This window comes from Leopardus geoffroyi, chromosome A2 (genome assembly GCF_018350155.1).
Source record: "Leopardus geoffroyi isolate Oge1 chromosome A2, O.geoffroyi_Oge1_pat1.0, whole genome shotgun sequence".
NCBI lineage: Eukaryota > Metazoa > Chordata > Mammalia > Carnivora > Felidae > Leopardus > Leopardus geoffroyi.
The window spans coordinates 81,622,644-81,637,563 of NC_059331.1; the positions used below are offsets into that span (position 1 = coordinate 81,622,644).

The 14,920-nt window shown below is 37.2% G+C and overlaps 1 protein-coding gene across 2 annotated transcripts in view; it reads left to right on the forward strand.

Moving 5' to 3' along the window:
* The window catches only part of DNAJC2 (DnaJ heat shock protein family (Hsp40) member C2), a 37,979-nt gene that overhangs the window by 8,630 nt on the left and 14,429 nt on the right, over positions 1-14,920 (forward strand). The window lies entirely within an intron of this gene.

A 14,920-nucleotide genomic window follows, 5' to 3' on the forward strand; every position in this document is an offset into this window, starting at 1 on the left:
TGCACCACCCAGGCGCCCCAAAGGAATTGTTTTTTTTCTGTAAAGATAAAAAATGTACAACTAACTATGGGCTGTGTGGGTGGCTCAGTTGGTTAAGCGTCCAACTTTGGCTCATGTCATGATCTCATGGTTCATGATTTCGAGCCCCACGTTGGGCTCTGTGCTGAAAGCTCAGAGCCTGTAGCCTGCTTTGGATTCTGTGTTTCCCTCTCTGTCCCACCCCTGCTCACACTCTATCCCAAAAATAAATAAACATTAAAAAAAAGTTTTTTAATGTACAATAAACTGTAAAAAAAACATTCCTTTGTTTCTAAGCCCATTCTTTTTATTGGCATAATAGAAATGAATTTTTGAATACTCTGTAGCCTGAAATTTTGCAACCCCAGTGAACAGATTGTTAACATTAAGTATAATTATAATTCACTCTCTGCCACTGTGTTGAATATTCTCAGTATTTATTCAAAAGGAAACTCGTTCTCTTACCTCTGTCATTATAAAATAGACAGCGACTGCTTTACTGCTTTCTGAAATCTAGTCCAAAGGTAAAAATGCAGAGTTAGTGGTTACAAATATATAATTATTAGGACAGACAAACCTCATAAAAATATAAGTTTTAATGCATTTGGGATCCTTAGAGTTCTTACATCCTATTACACACACATAAAAGTTTTATTTTTGTTTAATGTATTTTGAATTGCTAAAATGAAAATTAAGTCAGTTAAGGGTCAATAAAGTGAGTCTTTTTTTCTTTCTGTGCATTATCTGAAAAGAATAAATCACTTCAAAAGTTGAACGATGGGTTAAGAGGAAGTATTTGAATACTAAAAGTGGTGTTTCAATTGCTTGCATAATTTTGTTTTGAAGTAAAATTGCCATACTGGCCTGTAGGTTTGATATTCTTTGCATGGAAATGGTCTTTGGTGATTTGTATTTTTCAACTCTAATACTTCTGGTTCAAAATATTTCTGATATTTTAAACTGAAGCTGTTCTATCTTATGCTTCTTAAAGATTAAAAATCCTATTCGGAGATATTTATAATGATAGCAGTATGAGTGTATAATGAAAAACCTTTTTGCAGTGTACCCTCAAAACATCCTAGAAACTGTCTTCTTCAGTGGGAGAAGGGGGGTGTATCTTTGAAATTTCAGTAAACAACTGCTGCTTCCAAATTACCCTTGTTTGTATTTTAGACCATGTTATTTGGCCTCCTAGTTTTAAAATTGAGTAACATCTTTTGCTCCCTCCACAAGACAGTATAGGACAATCTTGGGACTCCCTACTGCACATGGATTATTAGGCAGAAAGCTCCATGAAGAAAAAAACTACCGCAACATAAGAGGAGACTGTCCAACAGAAAATTGAGATATCACCTCTCTTAGACTGTATCATAAGATTCAAAAGGAAACAAGTATCTACTACATGTTGTCAGTAAGATATGAAGACACTGCTTTTGTGTGTGTGTGTGTGTGGGGGGGTGTAGGCATTGAAGAAAGAGACTAGGGGAAGATAAGCAGAATTGCCTGGAAACTGAAAACATGAGAGCAGAATTCAGAATTAGAAAGACTGACATACAATTAGACAAACAGTAAAGCAGAGGACAACCTTGAGGAATGTTCCCAAGATTCAGAGGGGAAGAATAAAGAGATGCCTGATTTCTAAAGTCAGAATAAATGTAACAGAAACCATAATTGCAAATAGAGAAGGAAACTTACCCTTTTTATAAAAAGATACATCTTGGGGTTGAGAGTGTTTGCAGGCATGTGACTTAGGTTTCACTGCTCAGCACATTTCCTTTGAAATTCAAGTATGAGTTAGGCTGTGCTGCACAGAATCCATTTTGCCAGCAAACGTGGAAGAGCACTGCAAAGCTTGGGGCTTTCGCCCTACACCCCGGCTGTGGAAGTAGCCTGTGCTGTTTTCCTAGTGCCCCACAGTTGTGGATCATCACACCTCTGAACTGTCCGTTATGATTTGATCATAATTCCTAGCTACATAACTTCCAAGCCCGAGTCTGACTCTTAACAGATTTTGTGAGCTGTCTAATAACTTTTAATAACTTTTCTGCTTAAACCGGCTAGAAGACAAAAATGCCTCTTCTGGAGTATTAGTGGAGAAATTGATAATATACTTGACTATAAAAAAAATCTTGGAGTTCAAAAAAACAAAAATGTATTTGTCAGTTTTTGAAGCCCTGCTGTATATGTAGAAATCACTAAGTGTATTATGCCCAAAGAAAGATTTGTTTTAAAGTGTTTATAGCAACCTTACTCACAATATCCAAAAACTGGAAACCACTCAAATGTTCACCAAGCAGGATCATGGATAAGCAAACTGCTGTATATTCATAGAGTAAATTAGTACTCAGTAGTTAAAAAAAAAAAAAAAAAAGAACAGATTACTAGGATATGCAAGAATGGTGATGAATCTCAAAACATTGGTTGAGCGGAAGTCAGATACAAAGATCTATTCTGTGATTCCACTTACATGAAGTTCAAGAACATGCAAAAGTAGTCTATGGTGAAGGAAATTAAGTAGCAGGGCATGAGAGTTAGCTGGAAAAGGGTACAGGGAACTCTGGGTGATAGAAATGGTCTGTATTTTCTTTGGTGGTAGTTACAGGGTAGATACAATCGTCAAAACTCATTGAATACTTAAAATCTGAGCATTTTATTCTATGTAAATTTTATTTTAATTCCATAAAAGATGTGATTTAACAAAACAAAAAAGGTCAGTCACTTGGGAAATCAGATATACTCTTTGGGGCCTAAAGAGGGAAAAATAAAATAGGCATTCAGTTCAAGGGTTTAAAAGACTAGCACTGGGGCGCCTGGGTGGCGCAGTCGGTTAAGCGTCCGACTTCAGCCAGGTCACGATCTCCCGGTCCGGGAGTTCGAGCCCCGCGTCAGGCTCTGGGCTGATGGCTCAGAGCCTGGAGCCTGTTTCCGATTCTGTGTCTCCCTCTCTCTCTGCCCCTCCCCCGTTCATGCTCTGTCTCTCTCTGTCCCAAAAATAAATAAACGTTGGAAAAAAAAAAAAAAAGACTAGCACTAAGGAACATGGAGGAAAAAATGGATTTATAAGAAGAAAAAAGGAAAATAAAGAAAACCATTACAGAAGATATTTTTAATTGAGACCACTATTAAATAGATTCAAAATTTTTTGATAAAATGAACTTTTCTGAAATTGAAGGAAAAAATTTTAAAAAGTATGAAAGAAATACCTCCTGGACACTAGGGTGGCTCAGTCAGTTGAGCCTCCAACTCTTTCTTGATTTCAGCTTAGGTGATGATCGCAGGGTCGTGGGATCAAGCCTTGCATCAGGCTCCATGCTGAGTGTGGAGCCTGCTTAAGATTCTCTCTCTCCTTCTGCCTTTATCCCCTGCTTGCTCTTTCTCTCTCTAAAAAAAAAAAAAAAAAAAAAAAAAGAGAGAGAGGAAGGAAGGGAGACTCCTAAAAAATGTTTTTAGGAGTATCTGGCTGGCTCAGTTAGAAGAGCATACAACTCGATCTCAGGGCCGTGAGTTTGAGGCCCCATATTATGTTGTAGAGATTACTGAAAAAATAAAAACACGTTTTAGACCCAGGTAATTTTTCAGATGAATTATTCCAAATGTTTAAGGAATTAAAAACTGTCATGATGAATTAAAAACTGTTTTGGAACAGTTACTTTGTGAAGTTAACGTAATCCTGGTATGAAAACCTGGCATAAAAAGACAATTATGTAGACAGTAAAAAAAATCGTGGTTGCCTGCGGTTGGGAGAGTAGGGAGGGATGAATAGGGCAAGCACAGGATTTTTTTTTTTTTTTTTTAATTTTTTTTTCAACGTTTATTTATTTTTGGGACAGAGAGAGACAAAGCATGAATGGGGGAGGGGCAGAGAGAGAGGGAGACACAGAATCGGAAACAGGCTCCAGGCTCTGAGCCATCAGCCCATAGCCTGACGCGGGGCTCGAACTCACGGACCGCGAGATCGTGACCTGGCTGAAGTCGGACGCTTAACCGACTGCGCCACCCAGGCGCCCCAAGCACAGGATTTTTAGGGCAGTGGAAATTCTATAAAATATTGCAGTGATGGATACATGTTATGGTACATTTGCCCAAACCCATAGAATGTACACCACCAGGAGTGAACAGCAATGTAAACTACGAACTTTGGGTGATTATGATGTATCATTGTAGGTTCATCAGTTGTAACAGTTCGTCACCTCTGATGCCTGATGGTGGTAACAGAGGAGGGGTAGGCTATGCCTGTAGAGAGACAGGGCATGTAAGAAGTCTCTGTGCCATTCTCTCACTTGTACTGTAAAGCTAAAACTGCTCTTAAAAATTGCCTTAAAAATAGTAAATAAAATTTTAATACCTGACAAGGAGAGACTTAATAAAATTACAGACAGATCTCATCCATGAATGTAATATAAAACCAAAAAATGCCAGTTAAAATAATAGCTAATTGAACTCAACAGCGCATTAAAAGAATAATACCCATGTAGAGGTAGGATTTCCCTTAGGAATCCAACTTAGGAAATATATTAATATAGTTAAATCTATTTATGGTTTAGATAATATGTGATTTCCTCTAGGGAAAATGTATAAAACACAATAACCATTCCTTTTTGATAAATAGAACTTCGCAAAGAAATACAGCTAATTTTCTGTTTTGGTAAATATTTCACACCCACAGCTAACAAACTTAACCATGTGGTTTTGGTGATATTACTAGTAAAATCCCTGGGAGAAACTAACCTGCCTATTATTTTTTTATGCTATTAGGAGTACGGTTTAGTGAGTTAAGATTAAATAAGAGGGCTATTTGAAAGAAGAAAAGAAATATTTATAGGTAATACAGGATCTACCTAGAAAACCAAAAGGGGGTTGCGTCAGGTGGCTAGATGTAGGAGAAATATGCAGAAATAATATAATTTTTTGGACGTTACCATCAAATATATAGAAGGGTATAGTCATTTTAAAGATGATCCCAGGGCAAGAATAGGTAACCAGAAACAAACCCTGGTAAAATTTACCATGATAAAGGAGATATCATACATCACTGGAGAAGGGAAGGATTATTCAATGTAATTAGGACTTCAAAAACATGAATGGTTTAGATATTAACTTGAATATATTAAAATTATAATTAAAAAAAGAATTTAAAAATGTTCTAACTGTAGAAAATATTAATGAAACTGGAAAATACATTAAAATTGTTGAGAATGAAGTGCCTTCTAAGTTTATAAGTACTCAGAAAAAATTATAAAAGAAATGATCAGTAAATACAAATGAAAATGACTGATCTGTATATTGTACATACATAAATTATATGTAAGTATACATATATATAACATGTACACATGTTCTTTTTATTTATGTAAAACTTCTATTTTGAGGATTCCACCCCCCCCCCCCTTTTAAGGTTCTCGTTAGGTTAGTTGGCAGTGAAAGTCTCCCATCTCAAGAAGTAGAAGTTGTACATATACATAAATCATGTGTGTGTGTCATAAACATACACATGTATACATAGGTGTGATTTATATGTATTATATATATCACAGAAACAATAAGTTATATTAAAAAATAAATATAGGGGCGCCTGGGTGGCTCAGTTGGTTGGGCGGCCGGCTTCAGCTCAGGTCATGATCTCACGGTCCGTGAGTTCGAGCCCTGCGTCGGGCTCTGTGCTGACAGCTCAGAGCCTGGAGCCTGTTTCAGATTCTGTGTCTCCCTCTCTCTGACCCTCCCCCATTCATGCTCTGTCTCTCTCTGTCTCAAAAATAAATAAACGTTAAAAAAAAAATTAAAAAAAAATAATAAAAAATAAAAAATAAAAATAAATGAATATAAAAAATGTATATCACAGACACAATGACAACAGTATTTATAGAAAAGCATTTTAGAAGCAAATATAGTAGGCAATCACTTTTTAATTTAAAGCTGAGGTATTACATTAAGAAAATTGAGCTTTGGGGCGCCTGGGTGGCGCAGTCGGTTAAGCGTCCGACTTCAGCCAGGTCATGATCTCGCGGTCCGTGAGTTCGAGCCCCGCATCAGGCTCTGGGCTGATGGCTCAGAGCCTGGAGCCTGTTTCCGATTCTGTGTCTCCCTCTCTCTCTGCCCCTCCCCCATTCATGCTTTGTCTCTGTCCCAAAAATAAAATAAAACGTTGAAAAAAAAAAAAATTAAAAAAAAAAAAAAAGAAAATTGAGCTTTGCTGAACAGGAATAGAACAGGAGGGAATTTGGGGGGGTGGGGCTCAGGTTTTTGTTGTAAAATTTAAAATGTAGGAAACACTTCAGACAAAATTATTTTTAAAGAATTTTATTGATCACTCTTAAAGCATTCTTCTCTATTAATAACTGAGCACTTTCCATTATAAACAGAAGTTATGAGTTTAAGGGAAATGAACACTTGTTTTAAAACACTCTTTTGTTTTAAATCCTATATTTTTTTAAACCTTTATCTGATGTAACACTAAGTAATAGGTAGCTTGTGATGCTCATGGGGGATGTACAGAGAGGAAACTTTCCCCCCCAAAAAGACTTTTTAAAACATGAGTGTAGGGGCACCTGGGTGCTCAGTTGGTTAAGTGTCCGACTTTGGCTCAGGGACTTGATCTCACGGTTTGTGAGTTCGAGCCCCGCGTCGGGCTCTATGCTGACAGCACGGAGACTGGAGCCTGCTTTGGATTCTGTGTCTCCCTCTCTCTGCTCCACCCCTGCTCATGCTCGCTTGCTTGCTGTCTCTCAGAAATAAACATTAAAAAAATAAAAAATAAAAAGCAAGTGTAATAACAGCAGTTGGAAAAAGCATTTGCATCAAGCATTGGACAGAAGCCTGATTTGCTGGGGACTTTTGGATGGGTTGAAAGAGTCATGGTTACTTAACCTCTCTTTGCCTCAATTTCCTCTTCCATAAAATGGAGAAAATAACAGCACTTTCTTCATTGGGTTATTAGGAAGATTAACTGATGAATAGTGCTAGTATATATTAAGTGTTCAACAGATGTTAACAGCTAGCCATAACCTAGTAAAGTGAATCAAACAAAGAAGAGAAACTGGAACAACCTCTCCTTCCTCTATAGATGAAGGATGAAAGATAGAACCAAAAATATTGTTGAGCCCAGTAATAATCGTAGGTTTAAATAATTAATACCCATTGCTGGCGAGGCTGTGGTGAAATATATGTTCACATAAGAGTATGAAGTGGCCTAACATTTAGAAAGGAACTTGTTCCTACGTTTTCACTCACTAATGTCATCTCTGTAAATACATCCTCAGAAGAAAGAATCCTGAATATGTACAAATACATCTCTACAAAATGATTAAAATTGGCATTACTTATAATAGTGAAAAATTGGAAGCAATTTAAATATCCAGCAATAGAGAAATAAATTATGATAAATCTATTTGAAATACTTTACTGAGCAGTCATTAAAATTTTTTTGAAGGGGCACCTGGCTGGCTAAGTTGGTAGAACATCTGACTCTTGATCTCAGGGTCGTGAGGTCAAGCCCCACGTTGGGCATGGAGCCCACTTTAAAAAACGAAAATTGGGGCGCCTGGGTGGCTCAGTCAGTCAGGTATCCAACTTCAGCTCAGGTCATGATCTCACAGTTCACAGGTTCGAGCTCCGCATCGGGTTCTGTGCTGACAGCTCGGAGCCTGGAGCCTGCTTTGGATTCTGTGACTCCCTTTCTCTCTCTGCCCCTCCCCTGCTCATGCTCTGTCTCTCTCTGTCTCTCAAAAAATAAATAAACGTTAAAAAGTAAAAAAAAAAAAAATTGTTTTTTTGAAGTTTGTAACAACAGAAAATGCAAATGTGTAATGTTAATTTGAAAAAAATCAGACTGTAAATTGGTATATATGTTACAATTATACCTAGTTTTTTTTAAACATGTTTAAGGAAAAAAGATCTGCGTGAAAATATGTCAAAAATGTTAGCAGTAATTGTCTTTGGGTGTTGGCATTTTGGCCAGTCCTTAAAATAATTCCTTCTTTTTCTATGATTTCCACATGTAACAAGTTTATATTTTACCATAGCATAAAATATTTTAAAATTGATATTATGATTTTACAAATGGCTCTGTGTAGCTCATGTTTTTTTGTTTTTTATTTTTTTATTGAAGTATAGTTGACGTACAGCATTATATTAGTTTCAGGTGTACAGCATGCACCTGACTGGTTCAGCATTTATATACATTACAAAATGCTTACCATAAGTGTACTTACACTGTGTTACCATACAAACTTAATGCAATATTTTGACTCTGTCCCCTGTGCTGTACATTTCATCTCAACGACTTATTTATTTTATAACTGGAAATTTGTACCTCTTAATTCTCTTTTTTAAAATTTTTTTTTCAACGTTCATTTATTTTTGGGACAGAGAGAGACAGAGCATGAACGGGGGAGGGGCAGAGAGAGAGAGGGAGACACAGAATCGGAAACAGGCTCCAGGCTCTGAGCCATCAGCCCAGAGCCCGACGCGGGGCTCGAACTCACGGACCGCAAGATCGTGACCTGGCTGAAGTCGGACGCTTAACCGACTGCGCCACCCAGGCGCCCCTATACCTCTTAATTCTCTTTACCTATTTCACCAATTACCCAACCCTCTGACCCTCCCTTTTAACAATCACCAGTTCACTATACTTATGAGTCTTTGGGTGGGGGAAGGTTTGTTTGTCCCTCTGTTTTGTTTTTTAGAGTCCACATATAAGTGAAACCATATGGTATTTATTTTTGTCTCACTTAGTGTCACTTAGCATGATACCTGGAGGTCTGTCTATGTTGTTGCAAATGGCAAGATCTCATTCTTTGTTACGGCTGAGTGATATTCCATTATATATATGTTCCACATCTTCTTTATTCAATCATCTATAGATGGACACTTAGGTTGCTTCCATATCTTGCTATTATAAATAATGCTGCAGTGAACATAGGGGCACATATATCTTTTTGAATGAATGTGTTTGTTTTGGTTTGGGTTGTTTTGTTTTGTTTTGTTTTTTCAAATAAATATCCAGAAATGGAATTGCTGGGTCATGTGATATTTCTGTTTTAATTTTTTTAAGAACCTCCATACTATTTTTCGTAGTCGCTAACACCCTATTATATTTATAACCCCAATACCCTATTATATTTATAAGCCCAACTTATAACCCTACCAACAGTGCGTGAAGATTCCCTTTTCTCCATATTCTCGCCAAAGCTTAGTTCTTGTCTTTTTGATAGTAGCCATTCTGACTGGTGTGAGCTGGTGTCTCATTGTGGTTTTGATTTGCATTTCCCTGATGATTAGTGATGCTGAGCATCATTTCAAGTGTCTGTTGGCCATCTGTATATCCTTTTTAGAAAGATGTCTGTTCAGGTCCTCTGCCCATTTTTTAATCAAATTATTTGGATTTTTTGCTATTGAGTTGTATGAGTTCTTTGTGTTTTGAATATTAACCCCTTATCAGACATGTCATTTGCAAATATGTTCTGTTCAGCAGGTTGCCTGTTTGTTTTCTTGGTTGTTTCCTTCACTGAGCAGAAGGATTTTATTTTGGTGTAAGTTACAAGTGTTTATTTTTGCTTTTATTATCCTTGCCTAGGGAGGCACATCCAGAAAAATATTGCTAAGGCCAATGTCCAAGACATTACTCTTAGGTATTTTATGGTTTCACATCTCATACTTCAGTTTTTAATCCGTTTTGAGTTTATTTTTGTGTATGGTGTAAGAAAGTGACCCACTTTTATTCTTTAACATGTAGCTGTTCACTTGTCGTAACACCATTTATTGAAGAGGCTGTCTTTTCCAATGTGTATGCTTGCCTCCTTTGTCATATGTTAATTGACCTTATATATGTGGATTTATCTCTGGGCTCTCTGTTCCATTGATCTATGTGTCTGTTTATGTGCCAGTACCATACTGTTTTCAGTACTAAAGCTTTGTAGTATAGTTTGAAATCTGGGATTGTGATACCTCCAGGTATCAAAAGAACCAAAGATTTGCTTTGGTTCTTCAGAATCTTTTTTTGGTTGCGTACAAATTTTAGGATTATTCTAGTTCTGTGAAAAACACTATTGATAGGGATGATAGGGATTGATAGGGATTGCATTGAATCTGCAGATTTCTTTGGGTAGTTATGCACATTTTTTTTTTTTTTAATTTTTTTTTTTTTTCAACATTTATTTATTTTTGGGACAGAGAGAGACAGAGTATGAACGGGGGAGGGGCAGAGAGAGAGGGAGACACAGAATCGGAAACAGGCTCCAGGCTCTGAGCCATCAGCCCAGAGCCCGACGCGGGGCTCGAACTCCCGGACCGCGAGATCGTGACCTGGCTGAAGTCGGACGCTTAACCGACTGCGCCACCCAGGCGCCCTATTTATGCACATTTTTAACAATTGTTCTCCCAATCTTTGAGTATGCTATATTTTTACATTTATTTGTGTCATCTTAAGTTTCTTTCATCAGTGTCTTACATTTTTAAGAGTACAGGTCTTGCAACTCCTTGGTTAAATTTGTTCCTAGGTGTTTCACCTACAGTTGTAAATGAGATTGTTTTATTAATTTTTCTTTCTGCTAGTTATTATATAGACATGCAATTGATTTCTGTGTATTGATTTTTGTATCCTGCAACTTCACTGAATTCATTCATTCTAATTTCTTGGGGGTGGTGTCTTTAGGGTTTTCTATGTATATTATCGTGTCATCTGCAAATAGTGACAGTTTTACTACTTTCTAATTTGAATGGCTTTTATTTCTTTTTCTTGCCCAATTGTGTGACTAGGACTTCCAGTACAATGTTGAGAGTAAAAGAGGCAAGAAATAGGCATCCTCACCTTGTCCTGATCTTAGAGAAAACGCTTTTAGCTTTTCACCATTGAGTATGATGTTAGGTGTGGGTTTGTCATATATGGCCTTTATAAAGTTGAGGTATGTTCTTTCTGTACCTACTTTATTGAGAGTTCTTATCATTAATAGATGTTGAATTTTGTCAAATGTTTTTTCCACATGTATTGAGGTGATCATATGATTTTTATCCTTCATTGTTAATATGGTGTATCATGTTGATTGATTTGCAGTTATTGAACCATTGTTACATTCCTTGACTAAATCTCATTTGATCATGGTGTATGATCCTTTGAATATATTGCTGAATTTGGTTTCTTAATATTTATTGAAGATTTTTGGCGTCTGTATTCATTAGGGATATTGGTTTGTAATTTTGGTTTTTTTGTAGTGTCTTTGGTTTTGGTATTGGGGTAATGCTGGCCTCATAGAATGAATTTGGAACCATTCCTTCCTCTTCTGTTTTTGACAAAGATAGGTATTAACTCTTTTTCAAGTGTTTGATAGAATTCTCCTATGAAGCCATCTGATCCTCAGCTTTTGTTTGTTAGGGGTTTTTTGGTTACTGATTCAGTTTCATTACTAGTAATCAGTCTGTTCAGACTTTTTTCTTTTTTCTGATTGAGTCTTGGAAGATTGTATGTTTCTAGGGATTTATCCATTTCTTCCAGGTTATCCAATTTGTTGGTGTATAATTTTTCATTCCTTTGTATTTTTGTGATGTCAGTTGTAGCTTATCCGTTTTCATTTCAAGTTTTATTCATTGGAATATTCTTTGTCTTAATGACCGTAGTAAAGGTTCATCAATTTTATCAAAGAACCATCTCTTAGTTTCATTGATTTTTTTTTTTTTTTTTTAGTCTCGCTATTTCAGTATTTTCACTCTGATCTTTATTATTTCCTTCCTTCTAGTAACTTCAGGTTTTGTTTGTTCTTTTGCTAGTTCTTTTTCTTTCAGGTATAAGGTTAGATTGTTTGAGTTTTTTTTTTTTCTTTCTTGAGGTACACCTGTATTGCTGTAAACTTCCCTCTTAGAACTGCTTTTGCCATGTCCCAGAGTTTTTAGACCATTGCATTTTCATTTTTATTTGTCTCAAGGTAATGTTTTGACCCGCTGATTTAGTAGCATGTTGTTTAGCTTCCATATGTTTGCTTTTTCCTGTTTTTTTCCCCTGTGATTCTAGTTTCATAATGTTGTGGTTGTAATAGATGCTTGTATGATTACTATGTTCTTAAATTTATTGAGACTTGTTTTATGGCCTAACATGAAATCTATCCTAGAGAATGTTTCATGTGCACTTGAGAAGAATGTGTATTCTGCTGTTGGATGCAGTGTTCTGTTTGTATCTGTTAAGTACATCTGGTCTAATGTGTTGTCAAAGCCACTGTTTCCTTACTAATTTTCTATTGGATATTCTATCCTTTGATGTAAGTGGGGTGTTAAAGGCTACTATGATTATTGTGTATTACAGTCCATTTTTTTATAACCATTAATTTTTCTATATATTTAGGTGCTTCTCTGTTAGATGTATAGATAATTACAATTGGTATAGCCTCTCATGGATTGATCTCTTTATCATTAAGTAATGCTTTGTTTTGTTTCTAGTTACAGCCTATTTTAAAGTCTGTTTCATCTGGTAGAGTATTGCTACTCCAACTTTTTTTTCCTGCTTCCATTTGCATGGACTATCTTTTTCCATCACTTCACTTTTAGTCTGTATATGTCTTTATGTCTGAAGTGAGTCTCTTGTAGACATCATGTTCTTACATAGAGGGGTCTTGTTTTATCCATTCAGTCACTCTGTCTTTTTTGGCATATTTAGACCATTTACATTTTAAGCAATTATTTTTTTTTAATGTTTATTTATTTTGAGAGAGAGAGAGAGAGAGCGAGCGAGCATGAGTGGGTCAGGGCAGAGAGAGAGAGAGAACCCCAAGCAGGCTCTGTGCTATTAGCATGGAACCTGATGCAGGGCTCGATCCCACGAAAAGTGAGATCATGACCTGAGCCAAAATCAGGAGTCAGATGCTTAACTGACTGAGGCACCCCCATTTTAAGCAATTATTAATAGGTATGTACTTATTGCCATTTTGCCAGTTGCTTGCTGGGTTTTGTTTTGTTTGGGGGTTTTTTTGTAGCTTTTGTCCTTTTTTTTATTCTTCTCATGCTCTCTACCCTCATGATGTGATGACTTTCTTTAGAGCTATGCTTGGATTCCTTTTTTTTTTTTGTGCCTATTAAAGTTTTATGGTGTGTGGTTACCATGAAGTTCATATATAACATCAGTCTATATTAAGTTGATAGTTGCTTAAGTTCAAGTACTTTTTACATTTTTTTGTTTTGTGTATCTGTTGACTGATATTTGTAGATAGTTGATTTTACTACTTTTGTCTTTTTACCTCCTTACTAGCATTATAAGTGATTGAACTACTATCTTCACTGTATGTTTGCTTTTACCAGTGAAGTGTTCCTCTCACCATGTTCTTCTCTTATTCTTTTCACTTAAAGAATTCCCTTTAACATTTCTTGTACAGCTGCTTGAGTGGTCAAGTCCTTCAACTTTTGTTTGTCTTGCAAACTCTTTCTCTCTCCTTCCATTCTGAATGATAACCTTGCTGGGTACAGTTCTCTTGGTTATAGGTTTTGTTGTTGTTGTTTTCCCCTCAGCAATGTGAATGTGTCACCACTCGCTTCTGGTCTGCAAAATTTCTGCTGAAAAGTCAGCCTTATAGGGTTCCCCTTGTATGTAGCTGTTTGCTTTTTCTCTTACTGCTTTTAAGATTCTCTGTTCATCTTTAATTTTTACCATTTTAATTACTGTGTGTTGGGATGGACCTCCTGGGTTTCATCTTGTTTGGGGCTCTCCTTATGTCCTAGAGCTGGTCTCTATTTCCTTACAGGTTGGGGAAGTTTGCAGCCATTATTTCTTCAAATAAGTTTTCTGCCCATCTCCCCTTTCCTGTGACCCCTATAATATAGATGTTCTTATACTTGATGTTGTTACAGAAGTCCCTTAACATATCCTCATTTTTTAAGTTCTTTTTTTCTTTTTGCTGTTGAGCTTGGTTGCTTTCCATTACCCTGTCTTCTCGATCACTGATCTGTTCTGCATCCTCTAATCAGGCATTGATTCCCTCGAGCTTGTTTTTCATATTTTCTGTCTCTTTGTTGAAGTACTCACATTATCATTCACTCTTCCCTCCAATCTTTATGGCTATTACTTGGAGCCTTTAATCAGGTTGAATGCTTATTTCCATTTTGTTTAGCTCTTTTTCTTGGATTTTGTCTTGATCTTTCATTTGGATCATATTCCTGTCTCCTGATTTTGTCTAACTCTGTGTTTGTGTCTGTGTGTTAGGTAGGTCAGCTCCTTCTCCTGCTCTTGAGAGTAGTGGCTTTATATAAAAGGTGTCCTGTGGTGCCCAGTAGTGCGATTCCCACCTGGTCACCAGAACCAGTCCCTCCAGGAATGATTTCTGTGGGGGTTGTGTGCACTCTCCCGTTGTGACTGGTCCAGCACTACTGTGGGTGTGGTGCATTGGCAGGCAAGGCTTCCTCCAACATAGCTGGCTTAAGGGTCAGGCTACAAACTGTGGCAGGTGTGTTGATGAATAGGGCTGCCCCCCTCTTCTGTCCATAGTTGCTTTTGAGAGGCACTAGTTCTAACCAGGGCTGCCCACCAAGTATGGTGGGATGGCCGCCACATTGGATGGGTGCCTTTGGGTGGGGTGTTTCTGCAGGGAACATGAGGTGGGACAAGAGTGTTAGCAAGGCAGATGGAGAGTGTCACAACTGGCTCCCACCAGCATCGGGACAGCTAGGCTGAAGGAGGGAAGGAAAATGGCACCTGCCAGCACTTTTCGTTCTGGCACACACTGTATAATTAGTAAATCTGTGTCACATATAAATAACCCAGGCAATTTCAAACTGCTGCCTCTGTGCTGGGTCTTAGGGCAAGTGATATGGCGTGTTTGCCCTTTAAAAGAAGAGTCTCAGGATAGCCTTCCAGCTCCTGGAGTGAAGTAAGCCCTGCTGACTTTCAAAGCCAGATGTTAATGGGGGCTTCTCTTCCCTGTGTAGAGAACCT